This window comes from Schistocerca cancellata, chromosome 11 (genome assembly GCF_023864275.1).
Source record: "Schistocerca cancellata isolate TAMUIC-IGC-003103 chromosome 11, iqSchCanc2.1, whole genome shotgun sequence".
Taxonomy (NCBI): domain Eukaryota; kingdom Metazoa; phylum Arthropoda; class Insecta; order Orthoptera; family Acrididae; genus Schistocerca; species Schistocerca cancellata.
The window spans coordinates 53893512-53908183 of NC_064636.1; positions in this window are offsets into that span (position 1 = coordinate 53893512).

Below are 14672 nucleotides of genomic sequence, written 5' to 3' on the forward strand. Positions count from 1 at the left end.
AGAAAGAGAGAGAGGCGTTGGATTTGTACAGTACAGAGCAGCGAGCCGTGGCGAGGCGAGGTGAGACCGGTCATGCTCGGTTATCCGCGTGTCCGGAATCCGGGCAACAGACACGGCGCGAGTACGTGACCGAGCCGAGTCGTGTGGGGCCGGACACGAGCGGCTCGGTCCCCCCGTCAACAGGCGAGCCGTGACCGGTCAAACATGGAGCGTTGCAGCACTCGACTCGCTATTACTCTACAACTCGACGGAGTGTTTCATGGGCCTGAGCGAAGCTGGAGGCGTGTGTCAGTGCACTCTGGTTTACGACATTATGTCACAGCTCCTCGTAATTTCGTTTCCAATTATTGCTGTTTTATCCACTTAATTCCAGATGAGTGGGGACAGGGAAGGTGTCTGTGGATGGTAGGAGGTGACGACTCTACAGCTTCACGAGTTCAGACTAAATGAACTTGAAGTAACCAATATCAGGCCCGCCCAGCTAGCGCACGGTCTAACGCAATGATTCCCAAGCGGGAAGGCGTGCCGGTCCCCGACACGAATCCACCCAGCAGAGTAGCGTCGAGGTCCGGTGTGCCGGCCAGCCTGTGGGTGGTTTTTAAGGCGGTTTTCCATCTACCTCGGCGAATGCAGGCTGGTTCCCCTTATTCTGCCTCAGTTACAATGTGTCGGTGGTTGCTCCACAAACATACACTCCTGGAAATGGAAAAAAGAACACATTGACACCGGTGTGTCAGACCCACCATACTTGCTCCGGACACTGCGAGAGGGCTGTACAAGCAATGATCACACGCACGGCACAGCGGACACACCAGGAACCGCGGTGTTGGCCGTCGAATGGCGCTAGCTGCGCAGCATTTGTGCACCGCCGCCGTCAGTGTCAGCCAGTTTGCCGTGGCATACGGAGCTCCATCGCAGTCTTTAACACTGGTAGCATGCCGCGACAGCGTGGACGTGAACCGTATGTGCAGTGGACGGACTTTGAGCGAGGGCGTATAGTGGGCATGCGGGAGGCCGGGTGGACGTACCGCCGAATTGCTCAACACGTGGGGCGTGAGGTCTCCACAGTACATCGATGTTGTCGCCAGTGGTCGGCGGAAGGTGCACGTGCCCGTCGACCTGGGACCGGACCGGAGCGACGCACGGATGCAAGCCAAGACCGTAGGATCCTACGCAGTGCCGTAGGGGACCGCACCGCCACTTCCCAGCAAATTAGGGACACTGTTGCTCCTGGGGTATCGGCGAGGACCATTCACAACCGTCTCCATGAAGCTGGGCTACGGTCCCGCACACCGTTAGGCCGTCTTCCGCTCACGCCCCAACATCGTGCAGCCCTCCTCCAGTGGTGTCGCGACAGGCGTGAATGGAGGGACGAATGGAGACGTGTCGTCTTCAGCGATGACAGTCGCTTCTGCCTTGGTGCCAATGATGGTCGTATGCGTGTTTGGCGCCGTGCAGGTGAGCGCCACAATCAGGACTGCATACGACCGAGGCACACAGGGCCAACACCCGGCATCATGGTGTGGGGAGCGATCTCCTACACTGGCCGTACACCACTGGTGATCGTCGAGGGGACACTGAATAGTGCACGGTACATCCAAACCGTCATCGAACCCATCGTTCTCCCATTCCTAGACCGGCAAGGGAACTTGCTGTTGCAACAGGACAATGCACGTCCGCATGTATCCCGTGCCACCCAACGTGCTCTAGAAGGTGTAAGTCAACTACCCTGGCCAGCAAGATCTCCGGATCTGTCCCCCATTGAGCATGTTTGGGACTGGATGAAGCGTCGTCTCACGCGGTCTGCACGTCCAGCACGAACGCTGGTCCAACTGAGGCGCCAGGTGGAAATGGCATGGCAAGCCGTTCCACAGGACTACATCCAGCATCTCTACGATCGTCTCCATGGGAGAATAGCAGCCTGCATTGCTGCGAAAGGTGGATATACACTGTACTAGTGCCGACATTGTGCATGCTCTGTTGCCTGTGTGTATGTGCCTGTGGTTCTGTCAGTGTGATCATGTGATGTATCTGACCCCAGGAATGTGTCAATAAAGTTTCTCCTTCCTGGGACAATGAATTCACGGTGTTCTTATTTCAATTTCCAGGAGTGTAGTTACCACATACGCGTACACCATAACTATTCTACCATGCACACATTTGGGGTTACACTCATCTGGTATGAGACATTCCCGGGGGAGTCCACTGGGAGCCAAGCTGCACAGTAAGCCTGGGTTCAGTGTGGGGCAGCGGTGGGGTGGGTGGACTTCTGTGGCCTGTTGTGGGGTTGTGAACCACTGAGGGCTATGGTGGGATTAAGCCTCTCCATCATTTCTAGGTTCCAGTTTAATTCATACATACATACATAGAACCAAAATCAGAAAAGAAACACTTTCCTGGCATTCTGAAACTACTACATATATGATCACAAACCAGTTTGCGGCTTCCTTGACCATCTGTAGGTGACAAATGAATGTTGCAGCACAAGTTAAATGACATGTTACACAAGAATTACATGTATCACAAACAGCTCTGTAAGTGGCACAGAGTAGTAGTAGTAGTAGTAGTAGTATTAGTAGTAGTAGAGTAGCAAGGAGAACTTGAGCCCAACAAAATATGCCACACCCTAGAGCAGGGGCGGGCAAACGTTCCACGCGGCTCGTGAGCGCACAGCGCTGCACGTGTGCTGCTCGCGTGCAGTCGTCGAATGGGGCAGTGGCGACAGCCGGCAGGTTGCGGCAGTGTAGTGCCAGGCCAAGTTGCGGACGTTGACGCGAAGCGACCACTACGTAGTGACGTTGTAATTCAAGAACCGGAAAATGCAGAGTGAATCAAGGAAACGGAGAAGAGGAGATTTGCTGTCTTTTAAAAAGTAATGGGAGAATCATTTTTTCTTTGTGCAAAAGCGTGAAAATTCGAACTGTTTAATACGTGGCACTACTCTCGGTGGTCAGCGGAGGTTTAGTATTGAAAGCCATTATAATAAATTTCACAAGGACGAGTACAATTTATTGCCGGATTCTGAGCGGATGGGGAAATTGACTGAGCTTAAGAATAGCGATCTGACGATACTAGATGAATCTGTCGTAGTTGCTGTTGTCACGAGAGATCTGCGACTTTCTCTCGTCATGTCTCTGATCTAACTGATTTAAGATTTTATGGAGCACTGTTTTCAGTTTTTCAGGACGACAACAATAATAGCCCAGCGGTACGTGCAAGTTATAAGATTGCGCTTAATATAGCGTGAGCTGGAAAATCATTTGCTGAATTAAGTCTCGATTAAGAGCAAACGTCAGTGATGAAAATTTACGTATCTGTTTGCGTTTATCTGTATGTAGAAATTTTGTTCCAGATATTAAACGTATTGTAAACTCCACCTGTGATAATTACTCGTAAATAAAACGTATCGTAGGTAACAGGTACTCTTTCAAACCATTATTTCTTTCAAGCACTCCCACTAAGCTTATTCCTTCATTCGATAAAGCAAGCTAGGAAACAAAACGCATTACAGAGGAAGGAGCGGACAGAAGGTATGGCGGGGAGGGGAGATAAGCGGGTGGCCAGCTTGCCCCTGTGTGCACGCAGAACACCTGTTAACTGCACACGTGCAAGTGCACCGCACACGTGCAGGATTCCTGCCCGCCCCTACCCTAGAACATCATTGATGATGTCATCAACAACATCGTGGGATTTCCCCAGTGTCCCGTCCCACCACCCCACTCTCACCAAGATCAATAGCTCTGTGTATAAAAGGGCGGGAAATTCAAATTTTGGTGGGACATCCAAAATCCGTGTGTGAAATTCAAAAAATGGCCCAATTGCACTAGTGTGTTTTCCATGGTAGGAGGTGTGTTTCCTATGAGGGTTTTTGTCCTAAGTAAAAACTGAAAGGAAATTCAAAATGGTACATCGTCATGCTAGTAGATCTAAGAAGCAAGCTAAAAAGTTCCACTCACTACATCACAAACTTTAAAAGGGTGAACTTACTCCATTGGACACCAAATACAGCATTTGTTCTGTCTGACAGAAGCTGTTTCTACGTTGTATAACAGCAGCTGTTTAGGAAATTCATATCCAGTTACAGTTAGAACATTATAGTGCACCTATAAAATGATCGTCAGTGATGGTAAACGTATGTGAGGAAACAGCAACGCCTTATGAAAGTAGTACACTTTTCCCTTCTTACCCATGACATTTCATCACAAAAAACAACCACCAGTGTCAGACACCAGACCATGCTTCATGCTGTATTTAACATTAACTTTATGTTCCAACTCGTACTTGACAACATAGCTGCAGAGCAGTTACTATATGTCCACCATAGATTGAGTCTCCATATTACGAAGCGTAAGGCGTACAGGTACAGCACATTCTAAGGCTTAAAGTTACTTCACAGGGGCACACATTCGTCCTCCCATTGCTCCATATGCAGGTGGAATAGCAAAAGGGGTCTACTAGCAGTTATATAAGATATTCTCCACAATGTGTTGTAAGCAACCTTCCTGAGTATATACAATCGTCTTTCTAAAGATTGAAGTTTAGTAGAAGTGGCATCAAATTCTTTTAACACCACATTCAACACATACCTCTGATTTAAGATGAATTGTGTGTTTGTACAGGAAAATGACCTATAATAGTTCACACAGATGTGAGTGTCGGTGTGGCTCAGTTGGTGTAGTAGCATACTACATCTGTAGTAGTAGATTCAATCGATTCCAACAGTATGCGCAATGACGAATTGAGATTTCAATAGGTTCCCAACTAACCATTAGGTTAGGTTAGGTTAGTGTTGTTTTAACGTCCCGTCGACAACGAGGTCATTAGCGACGGAGCGCAACCTCGGGTTAGGGAAGGACGGGGAAGGAAATCGGCCGTGCCCTTTCAAAGGAACCATCCCGGCATTTGCCTGAAACGAGTTACGGAAATTACGGAAAACCTAAATCAGGATGGCTGGAGACGGGATTGAACCGTCGTCCTCCCGAATGCGAGTCCAGTGTGCTAACCACTGCGCCACCTCACTCGGGCCCAACTAACCATAATATGCTGAGCCATCTATACCCACAGAGACCCACACTCTCTTTTGATGGGTGACACTAAAACTTTTTAGCTAACACTGATTTTTGCTGCAGACACGCCTTGGTCTGATGTGAATTTGACATCAACCCTCTTCCTATAAACAGAATTTTATCTAATGTCTCGGCTGGCACTGCATTCTTAAGTGATGCCTCACATAAATTATAAGTGTTTTATGGTTGACATAGGACATGTAAGATTTCCAGCAGATTTCTATCCACTACTCACCAGTAGCATCCAGGCTTACTACCTATCATGAGTGAAGTCTCTGCTATGAATTTGTAGCATGTTATTCACATCTGATATACCAACACAATAAACCACAGAGGAGAGTAACGCTATTTCTGCGATGTCATCCTGCAGATACTAACCTGCATGGTTCTAAGATTAGAATCCTTCACGTCTCCAATGGCGTCAGAATCCAAGATGGTGACCAGGGGATATGAACTCAGTCCAAAGTAGTAGTTCCAATACCCATGGCGCTGTGGTCGTCTGCCCCACCATTCATCCTCAGCACAGGGCTACTAGCTATCAGGTGAACCCACCACTTGTGCTCTGTATTCCATAGTGAAAGGGTGATCATCATCATCGTGTAGTGTCATCAGAGATCTATCACCTCCAGATGTAACAAACTGACTCACACAGTTGATTGTAGCTACTAAGCAATTCCTTTCTCTCTCATTGTTTATTTATTGTTCAAGAGATTGCTAATGTAGACGTCGCAGTGTCTGATGCATCTGAGGAGCAAAAGCAGCAGGAGATACAAGTAAGCATGTGGCTCCCAACACAAGAGTGAAAATCAAGTACATTTGAGCGACAAAAGAAGCAGAAGTCTAGTCACCATGGAGACAAGCCTCCTTATTGCAGCTCCTGGCACACTTGAGTGAAAATGGAGTCAGTATGCACAACTATATCCATTACTTGCACCACTGAGACAGCACACGGACTGATTCCATGATGCAGTACCTCGTATATTGGAGTTGGACACAGACTTTAATTTAGCAACATATTCAACATATACACCAATTGTCGAGCCCCAGCATTGCACAGTGCAACTGATACATCAGAGCAGAAATAAATTCACCACGTAGAACTGTTTCCAGACTTCGACTTGTAAGGATCTCCTCAGATCATGAGTTAAACATAATGGTGGTTTTTGAAAATCCACGATTTAGTGCTTTCAGACTACGAATGGTACCAATTATGTCGAATTCAACACAAATAAATGCTATGTTCAGCGCTCAAACACCTGCAGTGTTACTAGTGTTTCATACAATATGTGTGGTGGACTATCCAAGAACAGAGGAAATATACAACAAGAAAACCACACGGTGCATTCACTTTCAGATGGCTATGTTCATGCTAGTTCAGCCATCCAGAGTGTAGCGTCTGAGTGTGATGAGTTGTGTGCGTGCATACATATGTGGATTTTCTGGAAATGTCTGGCACGTGCTTAGAGAGCTTACACATCAGAACACTTCAGACGAAGCCTTGACTACGAATTTCGATGAGTTCTGTTGACAAGGATATTGATGCTCGCATTGGAAGAGCTGCGGCAACTTTTGGCAAACTCTCTACACGTGAAACTTCCTGGCAGATTAAAACTGTGTGCCCGACCGAGACTCGAACTCGGGACCTTTGCCTTTCGCGGGCAAGTGCTCTACCAACTTGCCCGCGAAAGGCAAAGGTCCCGAGTTCGAGTCTCGGTCGGGCACACAGTTTTAATCTGCCAGGAAGTTTCATATCAGCGCACACTCCGCTGCAGAGTGAAAATCTCATTCTGGCTCTCTACACGTGTTTGGAAAAACAACAAACTCTCTTTGACCACCAAAATTCTTGTATATCAAACTTGCGTCCTCAGCATCCTCTTGTACGCCTCGAAAACATGGACTACCTATGCCAAACAAGAACGTCGCCTTAATGCTCTCCACATGCGGTGCCTGAAATCCATCCTCGGAGTAACGTGGAAGGGCCGAGTGACCAACGAAGCAGTGCTATCTAAAACTAACTGCAACAGTATTTCAGCTATCTTGAAGCAGAGACGACTTCGCTGGCTGGGACACGTCCACCGTATGGATCCTGACAGATTACCACGTGAGGTGCTTGGAGAGATCTCTATAGCCAATAGACCTGTAGGGTGTCCTGTACTGAGATTTAAGGACTCCTGTAAACGAGATATGCAGAGCTTTGGAATCGACACAAACAGATGGGAGGCACGGGCTAGCACGAGACCAGAGTCGCGTGATGATATATCATCTGGAATGTCGAAGCGTGATGAAGGCTTGTTAGACACATTAAGTCGGAAAAAACTTCGCAATGCTACCACTGCTCCTGTCTCAGCAGCCAGATACGCTTGTGACAATTGCGGCAAGAGCTGCTGTACTGCCATTGGCTTGACAAGTCGTCTGAAAAAATACGACCCATAAACACACAGACACTGCAACAATCACCTACCAAGATGTCGTACATATGTGCTTCGATACGCAGAATTTACGATGCAACTACATCATCACTACCACACGTCGCTAGAGAATTATGTGCACATATACAGGGTGTTACAAAAAGGTACGGCCAAACTTTCAAGAAACATTCCTCACACACAGAGAAAGAAAATATGTTATGTGGACATGTGTCCGCAAACGCTTACTTTCCATGTTAGACCTCATTTTATTACTTCTCTTCAAATCACATTAATCATGGAATGGAAACACACAGCAACAGAACGTACCGACGTGACTTCAAACACTTTGTTAGAGGAAATGTTCAAAATGTCCTCCGTTAGCGAGGATACGTGCATCCACCCTCCGTCGCATGGAATCCCTGATGCGCTGATGCAGCCCTGGAGAATGGCGTATTGTATCACAGCCGTCCACAATACGAGCACGAAGAGTCTCTACATTTGGTACCGGGGTTGCGTAGACAAGAGCTTTCAAATGCCCCCATAAATGAAAGTCAAGAGGGTTGAGGTCAGGAGAGCTTGGAGGCCACGGAATTGTTCCGCCTCTACCAATCCATCGGTCACCGAATCTGTTGTTGAGAAGCGTACGAACACTTCGACTGAAATGTGCAGGAGCTCCATGGTGCATGAACCATATGTTGTGTCGTACTTGTAAAGGCACACGTTCTAGCAGCACAGGTAGAGTATCCCGTATGAAATCGTGATAACGTGCTTCATTGAGCGTAGGTGGAAGAACATGGGGCCCAATCGAGACATCACCAACAATGCCTGCTCAAACGTTCACAGAAAATCTGTGTTGATGACGTGATTGCACAATTGCGTGCGGATTCTCGTCAGCGCACACATGTTGATTGTGAAAATTTACAATTTGATCCCGTTGGAATGAAGCCTCATCCGTAAAGGGAACATTTGCACTGAAATGAGGATTGACACATTGTTAGATGAACCATTCGCAGAAGTGTACCCGTGGAGGCCAATCAGCTGCTGATAGTGCCTGCACACGCTGTACATGGTACGGAAACAACTGCTTCTCCCGTAGCACTCTCCATACAGTGACGTGGTCAACGTTACCTTGTACATCAGCAACTTCTCTGACGCTGACATTAGGGTTATCGTCAACTGCACGAAGAATTGCCTCGTCCATTGCAGGCGTCCTCGTCGTTCTAGGTCTTCTCCAGTCGCGAGTCATAGGCTGGAATGTTCCGTACTCCCTAAGACGCCGATCAATTGCTTCGAACGTCTTCCTGTCGGGACACCTTCGTTCTGGAAATCTGTCTCGATACAAACGTACCGCGCCACGGCTATTGCCCCGTGCTAATCCATACATCAAATGGGTATCTGCCAACTCTGCATTTGTAAACATAGCGCTGACTGCAAAACCACGTTCGTGATGAACACTAAACTGTTGATGCTACGTACTGATGTGCTCGATGCTAGTACTGTAGAGCAATGAGTCGCATGTCAACACAAGCACCGAAGTCAACGTTACCTTCCTTCAATTGGGCCAACTGGCGGTGAATCGAGGAAGTACAGTACATACTGACGAAACTAAAATGATCTCTAACATGTAAATTAAGCGTTTCCGGACACATGTCCACATAACATCTTTTCTTTATTTGTGTGTGAGGAATGTTTCCTGAAAGTTTGGCCGTACCTTTTTGTAACACCCTGTATATTTATTTCTGTACGCTTGAAACGGAACTTGTTGTCCCGTTCCATATTATTCTCAATAAATTCCGCTACCGGAAAATAATAGCGAGAGTGTTTTTACTCAGCAGAAGTAAATCATTGGCTAAGAAGCTGAAGAGAATGGACCAAGCGGTGTTTATTTATTTATTCATTGATCTTTATTTCGTGTGTGCCACGTTTTCTTGCATCCTTACCCTCACGCAACATGGACTGTATGAATGAGATATTACGTGAAGTAGTAGAAAACTTTGGTCAGAGGTCGTAGCATTGCATGAGTAGAGTGGTTCTGTGGTAGGATAGTACCAACCCCTAAACGCGAACAAGTTTGGCAAAAACAGGGCTCAAGTCAGGCTAGAGAGGTCACGAAGGCACGAGTATTGGCTCCGTCAGGTTGGCGAACCCTCCTCTCCACCGCCTTTTGAACGAACAACGGTTAGGTGATGTGTCTGCAGGTCCACTTGTTCCTGGATAGCGGCGCTGGACAGACGTGGAGACGCGGCTCTCGATTCTGTTAATGTCAACAAAGGTACCAGAATGTCTCCAATTCGACTCTACACAGAGCACGCGAAAGAGCTTGCCCCCCTTCTAACAGCCGCGTGCCGCAAGTCTCTAGAGGAACGGAACGTTCCAAATGGTTGGAAAAGAGCACAGGCAGTCCCAGTCTTCCAGAAGGGTCGTCGAGCAGATGCGCAAAACTATAGGCCAATATCTATTTACAGACGCGCGAAATTTGGCACGGACTTCAATGCGAGATGCCTTTAATAGGTTCCACAACGAAACATTGTCTCGAAATTTGGTAGAAAATCCGAAGAAATTCTGGTCGTATGTAAAGTACACAAGCGGCAAGACGCAGTCAATACCTTCGCTGCGCAGTGCCGATGGTACTGTTACCGACGACTGTGCCGCTAAAGTTTTCCGAAATTCCTTCACCAGGGAAGACGAATGGAACATTCCAGAATTTGAAACACGAACAGCTGCTAGCATGAGTTTCTTAGAAGTAGATACCTTAGGGGTTGCGAAACAACTCAAGTCGTTTGATACAGGCAAGTCTTCAGGTCCAGATTGTATACCGATTAGGTTCCTTTCAGATTACGCTGATACAATAGCTCCCTACCTAGCAATCATATACAATCGCTCGCTCACCGATAGATCTGCACCTGCAGATTGGAAAATTGCGCAGGTCGCACCAGTGTTTAAGAAGGGTATTAGGAGTAATCCATCAAACTACAGACCTATATCATTGACGTCGGTTTGCAGTAGGGTTTTGGAGCATATACTGTATTCAAACATTATGAATCATCTCGAAGGGAACGATCTATTGATACGTAATCAGCATGGTTTCAGAAAACATCGTTCTTGTGCAACGCAGCTAGCTCTTTATTCGCACGAAGTAATGGCCGCTATCGACAGGGGATCTCAAGTAGATTCCTTATTTCTAGATTTCCGGAAAGCTTTTGACACCGTTCCTCACAAGCGACTTCTGATCCAGCTGCAGGCCTATGGGGTATCGTCTCAGTTGTGCGACTGGATTCGTGATATCCTGCCAGGAAGGTCGCAGTTCGTAGTAAAAGACGGCAAATCATCGAGTAAAACTGAAGTGAAATCAGGTGTTCCCCAGGGAAGCGTCCTGGGAACTCTGCTGTTCCTGATCTATATAAATGACCTGGGTGACAATCTGAGCAGTTCTCTTAGGTTGTTCGCAGATGATGCTGTAATTTACCGTCTAGTAAGGTCATCCGAAGACCAGTATCAGTTGCAAAGCGATTTAGAAAAGATTGCTGTATGGTGTGGCAGGTGGCAGTTGACGCTAAATAACGAAGAGTGTGAGGTGATCCACACGAGTTCCAAAAGAAATCCGTTGGAATTCGATTACTCGATAAATAGTACAATTCTCAAGGCTGTCAATTCAACTGAGTACCTGGGTGTTAAAATTACGAACAACTTCAGTTGGAAAGACCACATAGATAATATTGTGGGGAAGGCGAGCCAAAAGTTGCGTTTCATTGGCAGGACACTTAGAAGATGCAACAAGTCCACTAAAGAGACAGCTTACACTACACTCGTTCGTCCTCTGTTACAATATTGCTGCGCGGTGTGGGGTCCTTACCAGGTGGGATTGACGGAGGACATCGAAAGGGTGCAAAAAAGGGCAGCTCGTTTTGTATTATCACGTAATAGGGGAGAGAGTGTGGCAGATATGATACGCGATTTGGGATGGAAGTCATTAAAGCAAAGATGTTTTTCGTCGCGGCGAGATCTATTTACGAAATTTCAGTCACCAACGTTCTCTTCCGAATGCGAAAATATTTTGTTGAGCCCTACCTACATAGGTAGGAATGATCATCAAAATAAAATAAGAGAAATCAGAGCTCGAACAGAAAGGTTCGTTTTTCCCGCGCGCTGTTCGGGAGTGGAATGGTAGAGAGATAGTATGATTGTGGTTCGATGAACCCTCTGCCAAGCACTTAAATGTGAATTGCAGAGTAGTCATGTAGATGTAGATGTAGATATCTCTGACATCGATCTGTTGTGGAATTTTAGAACATGTTTTTTGCTCGCGTATCATGTCATTCCTGGAAACCCAGAATCTACTCCGTAGGAATCAACATGGATTCCGGAAACAGCGATCGTGTGAGACCCAACTCCCTTTATTTGTTCATGAGACCCAGAAAATATTAGATACAGGCTCCCAGGTAGATGCCATTTTCCTCGACTTCCGGAAGGCGTTCGATACAGTTCCGCACTGTCGCCCGATAAACAAAGTAAGGGCCTACGGAATATCAGACCAGCTGTGTGGCTGGATTGAAGAGTTTTTAGCAAACAGAACACAGCATGCTGTTCTCAATGGAGAGACGTCTACAGACGTTAAAGTAACCTCTGGTGTGCCACAGGGGAGTGTTATGGAACCATTGCTTTTCACAATATATGTAAATGACCTAGTAGATAGTGTCGGAAGTTCCATGAGGCTTTTCGCGGATGATGCTGTACTATACAGAAAAGTTGCAGCATTAGAAAATTGCAGGAAGATCTGCAGCGGATAGGAACTTGGTGCAGGGAGTTACAACTGACCCTTAACATAGACAAATGTAATGTATTGCGGATACATAGAAAGAAGAATCCTTCATTGTATGATTTATGATAGCGGAACAAACACTGGTAGCAGTTACTTCAGTAAAATATCTGGGAGTATGCGTGTGGAACGATTTGAAGTGGAATGATCATATAAAATTAATTGTTGGTAAGGCGGGTGCCAGGTTGAAATTCATTGGGAGAGTCCTTAGAAAATGTAGTCCATCAACAAAGGAGATGGCTTACAAAACACTCGTTCGACCTATACTTGAGTATTTCTCATCAGTGTGGGATCCGTACCAGGTCGTGTTGATGGAGGAGATAGAGAAGATCCAAAGAAGAGCGGCGCGTTTCGTCACAGGGTTATTTGGTAAGCGTGATAGCGTTGCGGAGATGTTTAGCAAACTCAAGTGGCAGACTCTGCAAGAGAGGCGCTCTGCATCGCGGTGTAGCTTGCTGTCCAGGTTTCGAGAGGGTGCGTTTCTGGATGAGGTATCGAATATATTGCTTCCCCCTACTTATACCTCCCGAGGAGATCACGAATGTAAAATTAGAGAGATTCGATGGCGCACGAAGGCTTTCCGGCAGTCGTTCTTCCCGCTAGCCATACGCGACTGGAACAGGAAAGGAAGGTAATGACAGTGGCACGTAAAGTGCCCTCCGCCACACACCGTTGGGTGGCTTGCAGAGTATAAATGTAGATGTAGATGTCTCAAAACTGCTCTTTAACAAAGTCCATATGTTGAAATCAGGTTTGAGATTACCACCAAACCCCCATAAGGGAGCTTATTTTCATAATATAAACAAATTTCCGTAAGAACTTTACGTTTGTGCCTTGGTCAGGCTACGCGCCGTGGGCCTTAAGCTCACGGTCGTATTATTGCTCTGTGTTTAACCGAAGTTCACTCATTTAATGTATTTTAATGTGGCCTTTCTTTTACAGTAATATTTGGGGGAATTTGTATTTATTTTTCATATGTTTTCTTTGTGTACTTGCTTTCCCGCCACGTGGTCGGTTGGAGCAACCGCCACATTGGTAAACTGCAGTTTCAATCTGAAAATGTATAGCATGCGAGTGAATAACCATACGGTAGTGGGTGAGTGTAAGATAGAGAAGGAATAATCTTGTGTGTCCATATTTTTTGCATTTCTTTGGGCTTCCGCTACTTGGCCCCGTGGATGGAATAGTATTGATATTATAGTTAGTTGATGTTTCTTGTGCCCACCATAACTATTTGATTCGCCTACAATGAAGTGCATTAGGTAAAATAATCGGTTTAAACTCTTGTATCTAGAAAAGTTCAGATTTTAATCCCATTGATGGAATAAAGACTTGCAAAAATTTTCCCGCCATATGATAGTAAATGTTCTCCCTCCCAGCTCAGTAACGTGGTGTTGTTCTGAAAGCAAGATTCAGTCATGGTTAAGTGCACCACTTGCCACCCTTCCTTCAGAGTACGTTTTAACGAAAATTGAAATATTTAGGCAAATACTCTTCCGTCCTGACCGAGTTCACTTTTAGTGTCTTTGCTGAACTTGTTCTGTGTGACCTATAGTATTAAATGAAACAACAAGTTTACTGTTACCAGTCACCGTTTTATTTTATTTTTTCCACGACGCGTTTCGAAGGTTTAAACCTCCATCATCGGGTGGATTTAAATTAGTTAGTATTACATGTGTGTGTATGTTGAGTTACGATTTTGGAGGAACTTGTGGCACTGCCTAGTGGGGAAACAAGACACTATTTCAGAATATGGTTTTGGATAACTTTTGACAAAAAATAAACTGATATCTAATGGTAAACTTTAATAAGTAAACTAGAGTGCCTCCAGTGGTCACAGGTTCCTTTTTCTGTCGTAAAGACTTAATTTTAGTATTGACATTAATGATTCCTTTTCACATGGTAATGGTTGGCTAACTGTAGCCATTGTTCGTGGAGGTACAGGAGTACCTAATGTTCCTGGACTTGAAAGCTTTGTAGATAGAGACATTATTGCCTATCGTACCTACCAAATGGCAGAACTTGCAAATAAAGACTGTGGTAAATCTGCTTATATGTCTACCTCTGCATTGTCATTGTATACACGTAACAAAAGACATTATTGCCTATCGTACCTACCATATGGCAGAACTTGCAAATAAAGACTTTGGTAAATCTGCTTATATGTCTACCTCTGCATTGTCAATGTAAATCCACCCGATGATGGAGGTTTAAACCTTCGAAACGCGTCGTGGAAAAAATAAAATAAAACGGTGATTGGTAACAGTAAACTTGTTGTTTCATTTAATGTCAGTAACAGTCACGGTAAAGCCTAACCTAAAAATGTTCGCATTTAAAGTTGACCTATGGTAATTGATTGTAATAAGCATGGGTTTAGGTATA